The sequence below is a fragment of the Hemibagrus wyckioides genome, linkage group LG27, assembly GCF_019097595.1.
Source record: "Hemibagrus wyckioides isolate EC202008001 linkage group LG27, SWU_Hwy_1.0, whole genome shotgun sequence".
NCBI classification, from domain to species: Eukaryota; Metazoa; Chordata; class Actinopteri; order Siluriformes; family Bagridae; genus Hemibagrus; species Hemibagrus wyckioides.
Window position 1 is genome coordinate 8,169,307 of NC_080736.1, and position 11,791 is coordinate 8,181,097.

At 40.9% G+C, this 11,791-nt stretch overlaps 1 protein-coding gene across 50 annotated transcripts in view; it reads right to left on the reverse strand.

Moving 5' to 3' along the window:
• Positions 1–11,418, reverse strand: part of madd (MAP-kinase activating death domain) — a 50,079-nt gene extending 38,661 nt beyond the window's left edge. For 7 of the 50 annotated variants that reach the window (XM_058381830.1, XM_058381828.1, XM_058381797.1 and 4 more), the window contains exon 1: positions 11,012–11,413. The gene's annotated coding sequence lies outside the window, so the exon portion shown is untranslated. Of the gene's footprint in view, positions 1–11,011 lie in introns of all 50 variants that reach the window. The other 43 variants (XM_058381807.1, XM_058381835.1, XM_058381805.1 and 40 more) reach the window with 14 other exon arrangements.
• Positions 11,419–11,791: the final 373 nt, after the last annotated feature.

Consider the following 11,791-nt stretch of genomic DNA (forward strand, 5'->3'; position numbering starts at 1 on the left):
ATAACAACCACTGGACGACATGCGTATAGTGAAGTCAGCGAGTCTTCCTCAGGCCTGTCCAGCAAAACGCATTAATTCTGCTCTCTGTCTGTCACACCCTGACGCAGGCTTTTACTTAGTGATTAATAGGCAAACTCTTCTGCTGTGAAGGCGAATCCTACTTTCCCATTCCACCTACCACGCCAAAAATATCACATTGGATGTGGAGAAGGAAGAGAAACCGAGGTTCAGGAAACACTCTGGCCTCAAGATGATTTGCAATACGTCAATAAAACCAATCCAACTTGCTCGAACATCACAGCCTCCATATTATTCTTAAATAGTGACAGTGCATCAGTGATTCATCAGAAAGGGGGCTGCACACTGAAAATACACAGGGGGGAAAAACACACACTACGTTTTTCATTACTGCAAGGCTCACATGCCACTCTGCATATTTATATAGTCATGCAAACATCCTCAGACTTCACGTCCAAAAAGCTGAGGCTTGAAAGCTGGGTTTTAAAAGTACTGAATCAAACAAACTGGTTGGGAAACTGGGTTGTCACCTTTTGAGAAATTGCAAGGATAATTGCAGGGATAATTATAACCGTATGGAAAAGAGAGAAGAAGATAATGTACTAATATTCATAAATACATTTCTTGTTCCCAACAACAAGGTGAACGGTCTCCTGAGCCTCAGAATTAACCCTGATAATACACGGGTATGTGTGTGCGACGTCTGATTCAACAGTTTGCTCAATTGTGGAGTGTGGAACAAGTCCCGAGACTCCAGAGACCATGACGTCATATGATTTTGCTCCCATGTGCATCCTTGTGTGCGCAGATCTAACCCAGTGCAATCAACTCCAAGGTAATGAGATTCAACGCCGACCTGTTTTTTTTCCCCGCTGGTGAATGTATTTGTGAGCAGACATTTCATGGGGCGAATAAGGATAACATGAGGAGGGGGAAAAAAAAAAAAAAACACTGGGGAATGATGGAAAATTAATCATTTTTCTGGATCAAATAATTTATGATCGGTGTAGTGTAGCACCGCAGGATTAAGAGAAGAACATAATGAGTTATAATATGGAGGAAGGTTTACTTTGGATTCATTACAGCATCTAATGCTGTTAAAACTTTGCTATTTATGTTTTTTTTTTTACGATGTTTATGACTTAAAGGATGCTTAAGAAAGCCACAATGGCAGTCTGGTATGGCTAGGACTGTATGACAGGAGGGTACGGCTCACAAAACTTACCAATAAAAGGCATTAAATATTTGTTTGGCAAAATCAGACAAGGCGTTTATTGTTCATTTGCAGCCAGTCTGTTTGTCCTGTAGACATTATCTTATTACTGAGACATGTGAGGATTAAATGAGCTAATCTATAATCAGGTAACAAAATCCTAATCCTCACATGGGTTACTTAGATGGGGAGAATACTGAAAAATACATTACATTTAATTCAGGTAATAAAAATTTAAACAAAGGAAAAATTTATGTTTAATTCATCCTTACATATTCACGTATGCTGCTTACTGACAGCAGTCCTTATATATAACGTAAAAAATATAAATAAATGTAGATAATCTTTATTTTAAAGTACCATTGTTTGCACTATTTGCTGTAGATGGTGCTGTTTTGCACATCTCCATTTTTCAAAGTCCATTCTAATGAATTAAAAAAAACCCTTTATAAATAAATTGCATTTTTAATTGCATTATGTAAGAAAACAAAAACAGGGGGCAATCCCGCTCAGGCCCATTTGGTGTATCAGGGTCAAGTCACTGTTGAAATCATAATTAGAAAAGACAATGAATGCTGTTGTTGGTGCTTTCAAAATGGATGTATATTGTGTGTTAATGATTTTTCCCTGCACCCAAATTTCCATTTTAATATATTGACACAAACCATGTAATTATCTAGAAGCAATGGCCCCGACCCCACCTCCCCCAAAACCAGACAGGAATCCGAGTATGGGTGGGAGTCATAACATTATTAACTGCTGCAATCACAAAAAACTAAACAGATTTTGGATTAAGTGATTCTACAGTAAAATGTCCACGAGGTAGATGACCATTTCTGCATTGATGCTCTTTCTGGGAATCTGCAGTGACAGAAGCCGGAGAACCCTGGTCCAAAACAAACAAACAAACACAAAAATCACTTTCTAAGGTCCATCACCGTTAACATCCATTTGTAGAGTGTTAGATTTAACACTTTGTTCTGGGCCTGTCCTCTTAATTCCTGTTGTCTCTTTCTTTGGCTCCACAATAAATATACAGCTTGTTAAATCATTTATACTCGTCTATTGTTAGTTAGAAGTAGAACACGAATCGTTCTCCATTTATTGGAACAGAATGTGAGAAAGCATCCGCGAGTCGAGACACGCTGTGGGAAAGTGTGTCGCTTTCAGGAAAGTGTTAATTAATATTACAGCTCAAATCTTTCCAGATTAGTAAGCTCATTTTGTTGCGGAGTAAAATACCGTTCGTATTTCTGGGCGATATCGCAATACGAAGTACTTAAATTGTGGCTCTCCGATGCGAAATTACTAATCGGTATTGAGCAAAATCTGCACACGGCCCCGCGCTGCAAAAACAGACCGCGTCCGTAATGGACAGGAGATAACTATCTATTGTTCACACAACCACAGAGCTAACTAAACTGACTGACATCTGCTCCTCCACCCAGAAAAACAAACAGCTTTTCTGCCTCACACAAACACAGCGGCGGAAATGTTTAACAACCAAACATTCGAAGAAATGAATTGGAAGAGTGAAGCGAGAAAGATAACCAACACTAAGGAATTGATAAAATGGCTAATTCCTGTAGGTAGTTTTTAAATGCTGAGATTATGCAGGTTAATCAGACATTTTATTAATTGAAAATTTGTTTCAGCTAAGATTATTTTTCAGTATGAAAGCAGCATACTTTAATTGGGTTATTAGATAAAACCCCCCCAAAAAACCCGGCTGAAATATTGCCAAACCTCCCACTACATGATCTAATTCACTGCTGGGTCTGTGATCTCGAAGATCTGTGACAGATGGCGTCAGGCTCCTGTGATTAGTCTCAGAATGACCCTCTCGGGATTGAGGCCGCTGAAGCTGTTAAGACTAATGTACTCTGCTCGGTGTCAGGAACACCTGCTGCATACACAGGACTCACAAACTTACGAAACCTCAAGCACAAATAGCTCCACTAGGCTTTATGTATACAGTTGAACATGGCTAATGCTTTCACACCCCTGGCTCTCCGGTCCTCTGCGGGCATTCTGAGGTGTTGTGGATCTGAAGGCGCTGGGCTCAAAGGTCATCACGGCAGGTTTCCAGCTTATTGCTGAGGGAGTGGCACAGAGCTGTGGGGAGTGAAAATGTTCTTAAGTGCCTGCAGGGGCCACCGATATTAGCCACTTAAACAAGATGACTGCTGACAGAACGTCGACTTCCAGATCTCTGAACCGCGGCCAGCAGGGTCTGAAATCCCGGCGTTCAGCTGTGATCTAAACAAATATGCTAAATATCACTCTAAATTTTTGTTATTGTTATACATTTACAGCATTTGGCAGACGCCCTTATCCAGAGCAATTAATACTTCTCATTTATACAGCTAAAAATGAAGGGGTTGAGACCCTTGCTCAGGGTGGTCCTAGGATTCAACCTTCAACCTTCTGACCAGTAATCCAACACCTTAACCACTGAGCTACAACTGCTGATCGCTCGAGTCTGATTAGTCAGACCCATTTGCTGACCATTTTCTTTGACTATAGTTAATTAACTAAAAGTTTACGCATGCTTCACATCACCAGATTAAATATTGTGTGCAATTGTTGATAAGATCTTTACTTGTCATTTTGGAGGGAGTCTCCAGTGTCAGTGTATTCTTTACTTAAGTAGTGTTTGCCAATGCTGTGGTATAAGAGAAATAAAACACTTCAGAACATGATGTTGCTGTATATGAAGACCATAGAGAAATCCTGTCCTGCAATCAAGCAAAAAGTGAACAAAGATTACAGAAACACTTTCGTTTTCGGGGAACTGTTTGAAATAGCCAAATTCCTTGACTGTCTATAAAGCTAGGGAAACTATTTTTTACATCCAGTGTAAGGTGTGTGCAAGGATTCGGCTTTCACAGGTTCACAGATCCAACAGAACAGCCTCAGCCTTCTGTCTTTAATTAACATCACACTGGACATGTTTCCCTGAAGGCTTTTAATGATTCATTGCAGAGGGTAATTCATGTGGCAAGTAAATGCATAGCTGCCGTCGACTGTCCCACCCACCAGCAGCACATATGCTCGGTGAAAACCTCTGTGCTCTGTTCTCTCTGACGTGCATTCACAACGCTGTAGAGTACCATCCCATAAACCTGAACACAAACCGCCATATGCCTTGTTTTCCACACAATCGGTAAATGGATGACTATCCTGAGCCAAAACCCAAGCAAGCTACTATCATGTGACTTCCAGTATAACAATTCCAGTACTATATAATATTTAATATTACCATTTCACATTTTGGCTAATTCTGATTCTATTATCCTCTACAGCAGAGTGAAACAGACCACTCGTTAATTTAATAGAAAGTGGCATAACCGCTGATCAGATCGAATCAGTGAAGACGCAGATCTGGTAATGACGCAGAGGAAACGGGTGCGATGACGTGAAAGCGGATAATCAAGGATGCAGCTCGGGTGACTAAACTGGGGACAGGGGATTGCTGTGACTGTTTACGGTTCTCATTATTAAATGTTGCACGTTTTGCTAGCATTGTTTTACGGGTTAGGGTTGGGTTTTTACAATGGTATCGTTTGTATAGGTCGTCTGTATTGGAGGGAGGGTTGGGGTTGGGTCTAGGAATATTGATTTTAGGGGTGGGTGGGGGGGTGTATGTTTGTATTTTCAACCTTTTTGGGGTTATTTTTCATTTTTGTGATAACAGATTGTGTCACAATCTGCTTTAACGTTACTGGGAAATAGCTTTCGGGGTGTTACTACTCCTTTTCACGTTCCTTTTGAGAAAAGAAAACTGTCATTGCTGAATCAGTCATTTGCAAAATGAATTATCACTCTAAGTGTGCATTATGAAAACATTAAAATTCATAATTAGAAATTTTCCCCCATATGCCGTGTTTTTAATTCCTTCAACACGGCACACGGCGAAAATTAAGCTGGCACGTTCACTCCTTTAGTGCTCCGTTTGGATCTTTTTTTTTCCTCAGAAAATAATCACTGACCAACATCCTTAATGGAAAAGTAGTTAAAAAGAACAGATTACAAACCAATATTATTGATTCCTGTCTAAAATCCCAAAACTCTGAATTCAAGCGGCAAATTAAAATCAATCGTCGATCAATAAGCTATCTATACAAATAAGACTGAGTTAGCAATTCAGTAACGTGCACTTAATCATTAATCTGAAGAGCAGCTTCTTGCTTTTTACACAACTCCTGACCTTCTCCAATTAAAGGAGACGAGGTCCTGAGCTTCTGGAGGTGAAGAAGAGCTGTGTGTCGATAATCAGAATCAGTGCATTATACATGAAAGCATTTTAAAATGACTCCTCTCTCTGTACAGCAGCATTTCTCATAGAGATGCACAGCAACAGAAAAAAGATCAAAGCCAGGAAAGGAGAGAAATGACAACCGTGATGAAGCTGGGAGACGGCAGAGGAAACGCAGATCTGCTCATATCCATCCATCCATCCATCCATCCTCGAAGACTTGTTCACTGCAAAGGTTACAGCAGTGTATGAAAGCGCAGTCTGCAGCGTCCACTCTCTCTCTCTCTTACACATTATTACACAAACATGAGAAGCGAAAGAAACACAGCACACAGAGATATGAAGTCACACTGCATGGTGTGGTCAGTGTTCAGAATAGTAGACAGCATGTACATGCAAGAAACAAGATGTTCGAGCATGATGATCTAGGTTTACATCAACATAATGTGCAGACCTTAAACTTATATATACACAGTATACAATAATCTGGCATAACATTATGACCACCTGCCTAATAATGTGTTGGTCCCCGTTTTGCTGCCAAAACAACCCTGACCTGTGTATTCTGACACCTTTCTACCAGAACCAGCATGAACTTCTTCAGCGATTTGAGCAACAGTAGCTCGTCTGTTGGATCGGATCACACGGGCCAGCCTTCGCGCCCCACGTGCATCAATGAGCCTTGGCCGCCCATGACCCTGTCACTGGTTCACCACTCTTCCTTCCTTGGACCACTTTTGACAGATACTGACCACTGCAGACCAGGAACACCCCACAAGAGCTGCAGTTCTGGAGATGCTCTGATCCAGTCGTCTAGCCATCACAATTTGGCTCTTCATCAAACTCGCCCAAATCCTTCCCTTTGCCCATTTTTTCTTCTTCTAACACATCAACTTTGAGGGAAAAAATGTTCACCTGCTGCCTAACATATCCCACCCACTAACAGGTGCCATGATGAGGAGATCATCAGTGTTATTCATGTCTCATGTGGTTTGCACAGTCATGTCATGGTTCGTGTGCAGGTCACTATAACGTCACCCCTACTATTTAAAGAAGCTCTTGCTGCTGCTGAGCATGACCCTACATGGACCACTTAAAGATACATCACATTACTGTTGACGGTGCTACTTAGAAACCATGGCGATGGCTTTGGACTTCAATTGATTATGCTACGATTATGCCATGAACAGTTTTGCACTCTCCACAATGATACCCAACAAAATAGACTTGATTTTAAAACTAGAACAAATTTCCACACAGATATAACAGGAAATGATTTACAATCCCACTCTCCAGTGTCACCCAGATTCCCTTTACAGTTTGGTTCCTCTTGAGATCCATGTCGTCTCTTGGAGTTTTTCCTCGCCTCTGGCTCGCTCATTAGGGAGTAAATGCTACCGTAAAGGATTTACATCCTGAATTTATATTTCTGTAAAACTGCTTTGCACCAATACCCATCGTTGAAAGCTCCATGCAAATAAAATTGAATAGAACAGCAGTACAACTGAATAAACATAATGCATTCAAGTTACAATCTCATGAATCGTTAATAGTGTAGGAGTCATGCTTTCAGATAAAACAAACAGCTTGTAACAAATCGATCAGACATATTACTCTGGAGTCACTTAGCATTTCTTTCTCTCTCTCTCTTTAATAAAAAAAAGAGAGAGAGAGACAGAATCATTACAAGTGCACACACATCCCTTTCCTTATCTTCTGAGCTTAAAATAGCTTCCAACTGCATTTGCAGCACTTATATTATTAAGTAACACAGCAGCCCATATACCCAAAGATCTGTCTTTGCTGCATATAACAACGTAAATCATAAACAGATGGAAGCTACTCTTTGCTTCAGCTAAAGAAAATGATCCCATGCAGCGTTCCAAACAATGGCACTCAGATGGCCACAATTACTGCTCTCAAGGCAGATTCAAGCCCTAATTTTCCTGCTCGCTCCATCTAATGGCCTCCCTGCAGACCCCTGAAGTAAAGAAAGCCTACAAAACTACTAGCTGAACTAATGGTGAAGATTTCTCACCAGCTTTCCCGTTGCTGCGTTAAACGTCGAGCCAACTGAAAAAAATCTGTCTTACAGACGTTTCACGACGTTATTTACATCTGTTACAAATATAAACGTACACGAATTACAATAGTAAATTGGTATAAACGTTAAACAATCTACCGTAAGCTGAACCCCCCCACCTGAGTACACCTTAGTATTTCAGGACGATTTTACTTCCTATAGACATACAATACAAATCTAATGTCTCTTACGTGGAAGCTCTGAGAGCTCTCGTTGATGTATTCCCGACAACCAGCAGCACTTCACATTTAACACGGTCAAGTCCTGGGGTCACAGTGCATCATGTCTGCACTGGATTGCAAAGGATTATTTTATTGTGAGAGGTTTTTGCTGCAATCACAAGCACAATCCTAAATCTCTTGTTTTTTTCCCCCCCACAGAGATCAGCAAAAAGGGTATAGGCTATTCTGTATGTGATCTGGTTAGGTGTCATAGAAACCTTATCTCATCTAATATCCTATTTCAGGAGAATGAAGAAGAGCCAGGAGAGGAAAGACGCTGATAATCAGTCCATACCACAGGATGAGGTACAAATTCACTACAACAGCATATGCATGCATATAAATATCAATGAGTAAATCAATAATTATCAATAATAATGATTATAAATATACATACACCGATCTAATATTGTGCCTAATATTGTGTTAGTCCACCTTTTGCTGCCAAAACAGCCCTGACCCATGGATCCCTGAAGGTGTGCTGTGGTATCTGGCACCAAAATGTTAGCAGCAGATCCTTTAAGTCGTTTAAGTTGCGAGGTGGGGCTACCACGGGGCCTCCATAGGCCCCACCTCACATTTTACAGGATTTAAAGGATGCTTTTGATAGATACTGACCACTGCAGAGCGGGAACACCCCACAAGAGCTGCAGTTTTGGAGATGCTCTGATCCAGTCGTCTAGCCATCACAATTTGGCCCTTCATCAAACTCGCACAAATCCTTACACTTGTCTATTTTTCCTGCTTCTAACGCATCAACTTTGAGGACAAACTGTTCACTTGCTGCCTAATATATCCCACCCACTAACAGGTACCATGATGAGGAGATAATCAGTGTTATTCACTTCATCTGGCACTGCTCATAATGTTATGCCTGATCGTTGAGAAAAGGTTTTTGCCCCCTTCCTGTTTTTACATTTTTTTTGCATATTTTCACACTTAAAATATTCAGACCAAACTAATTTTAATATTACACAAAGATAATGCAAATAAATACAAAATGATTATTTTTAAATGATGCATTTATTTATTAAAGGGAAAAAAAGCTATCCAAACCTGCCTGGCCCTACGTGAAAAAGTAATTGCCCCCTAAATCTAATATCTGGTTGTGCCACCCTTTGCAGCAACAACTGCAATCAAGCATTTGCGATATCTGGCAATGAGTCTTTCACATCGAATTTCGGCCCACTCTTCTTTGCAGAATTGTTTTAATTCAGCCACACTGGAGGGTTTTCGAGCATGAATGGATTGTTTAAGGTCATGCCACAGCATCTCAATCGGATTTAAGTCCGGACTTTGACTTGGCACACTCCAAAACCTTAATTTTGTTTTTCTTGAGCCATTCAGAGGTGGACTTGCTGGTGTGTTTGGGTTCATTGTCCTGCTGCATAACCCAAGTGCGCTTGAGCTAGAGGTCACAAACTGACGGCCGGACATTCTCCTTCAGGTGACAGAGTGCAGAATTCATGCTTCCATCAATTATGGCAAGTCGTCCAGGTCCTGAAGCTGTAAAGCAGCCCCAGGCCATCACACTACCACCACCATGTTTGACTGTTGGTATGATGTTCTTTTTATGAAATGCTGCGTTGGTTTTACGCCAGAGAATCTGTCTACAGAACATTTGCCCAAAAGTCTTGGGGATAATCAAGACATTTTTTGGCAAATGTGAGACTGGCCATTGTGTTGTTTTTGGTCAGCAACGGCATTTGCCTCGGAACTCTCCCACAGATGCCGTTTTTGCCCAGTCTCTTTCTTAATGTTGAATCATTAACACTGACCTTAATTGAGGCAAGTGAGGCCTGCAATTCTTCAGATGTTGTTCTGGGTTCTTTCATGACCTCCTGAAGGAGTCGTCCTTGCGCTCTTGGAGTAATTTTGGCAGGCCGGCCACTCCTGGGAACGTTCAGCACAGTCCCATGTTTTCTCCATTTGTGGATAATGGCTCTGACCGTGGAGTCCCAAAGCCTTAGAAACCTTTCCAGAATGATACACGTCAACTATTCTATTTCTCATCTGTTCTTGAACTTCTTTAGATCGCGGCATGATGTGTTGCTCTTTAAGCATGCTTCACTTTTGTCAGCCAGGTTCTATTGGAGTGATTTCTTGATTCATCGGGTCTGGCAGTAATCAGGCCTGGGTGTGTCTAGTGAAATTTAACTCAGCTTTCTAAAAAATATTGTGGTTAATCGTAGTTCTTTCATGATTTAACAGGAGGGGGCAATTCACTTTTCACCTAGGGCCAGGTAGGTTTGGACAGTGTTTTTTTTTTCCCTTAATAAATGAAATCATCATTTATAAACTGCATTTTGTATTTATTTACATTATCTTTGTGTAATACTAAAATTTGTTTGATGATCTGAATCTTTTAGATGTGACAAATATGCAAAACATTTAGAAGAGAGGAAGGGGGCAGCCTTTTCACAGCACGACAGAGAGAGAGAGAGAGAGAGAGAGAGAGAGATAGATAGATAGATAGATAGATAGATTTAAAACATGGTAAAATATCCTGTTCAGTGTGTGTGCTTGTCTGCTGGAACACATTTGCCCTCCAGCAAGGAGAAGCTATTCTCAAACCTACTGATGACATTCAGGCTGTATTTCTTAATAAATACTACAGTGGTGTCATTGATGGAATAAAAAAAAGTGTGGCTACATTTCAGTCAGCTCATGTTCTATGTGGAGAAATATTTCGACACACAACAGACTTAACGCGGTTTTGAACGCAGCCTTGTGACAGTTTATCAAGTGACGACGTGCTAAGCGAGAAGCTGCCAGCTAACGGCTAGTCTTGCATCTTCCCTGACTGCATTCACGTATTCACTGATTTTCTCCTCATATTTATTCCACATCGTGTAGTCTTTCTTCCTCGCGTCAGCCGCACCGTGACAAACCTGCTGCGTGTACGTGTGCGTGTGCGCCGGCTAATAAACTCTCCGAGTCCATTCCATTCAATCAGCAGCACCTAGCTAGCTAGCTAATTAACGTTAGCAGGAGCGCGTATCAAATGGCAGCAGCGGTATTAGCATCAGTCAACATCCATCCACACGAGTAACGCAGATGTTGTGCGGATATTTACAAAGGACATCCATTCATATATGTTTGTTAAAATATATATATATATATATATATATTTATATACCGTGTCCGCGGTGCCAGCTGTCATATTATCAGATTAAGAAAATAATTCAGAAATAAAGCACATAGTCACTACTACTGACCTCCAGCAGTTCACGAGCGCGCGTCTGGCTGCTTAAATAACGTCGATGTCCGTCCTTTCGCAAAATGTCCGTTTTCACCTCGGTGTAAATCCTCCGGACATTGTCATTTGGTGCACGAGTGTGCAGCAAATATATCTAAATATATATTATATATTTAAAGCCGCCGAATGCTGGTCAGTGAATGATGCAGCGATGAAATGCCTGGCTACGTGAAACCTAAGTCCTCATCCTCATCATAACACTCATTCTCACTGTACACCAGGTCGCGTTCCAAATCCCGCCCTTTCCGCCTCACAGAAGTGCACTATCTATTCTATTGTACGCCCTACACAGTGCACCTATTTAGTGGACGAGTAGGCATTCGAGACGCAGCCATAATGACTAGTTCCGCATTAGAAGCTAACCGAGTGGACTGTACCATTCATCCAAGAGGTGCATAAACACGGACGCTTTCACGTTTAGATCGCAACATGTGGAGTCGTGACAAATTTTACGCATCGTAATTGGCAACTTGAGTTTCCTGAGTCATCTTGGCTGACGTAAATAGTCTTTGTAAAAAGGTACAATTGAAAAACAATAAGGGTGTACATTTTTTGGCACACCCACAGCTGTTCCACTGGTATGGTCAGTATTTGCAAGACGTCTAAATAGGTGAGCTTTGTAATTCAATGACAAGCAGTAATTGGTGCTATAGCACTTCATCTTTTTTTCAATATAATATAATATAATAATGTCTAATAAGTCTATACCATACATTTTAACCCGAAAATGGGAAAGAAA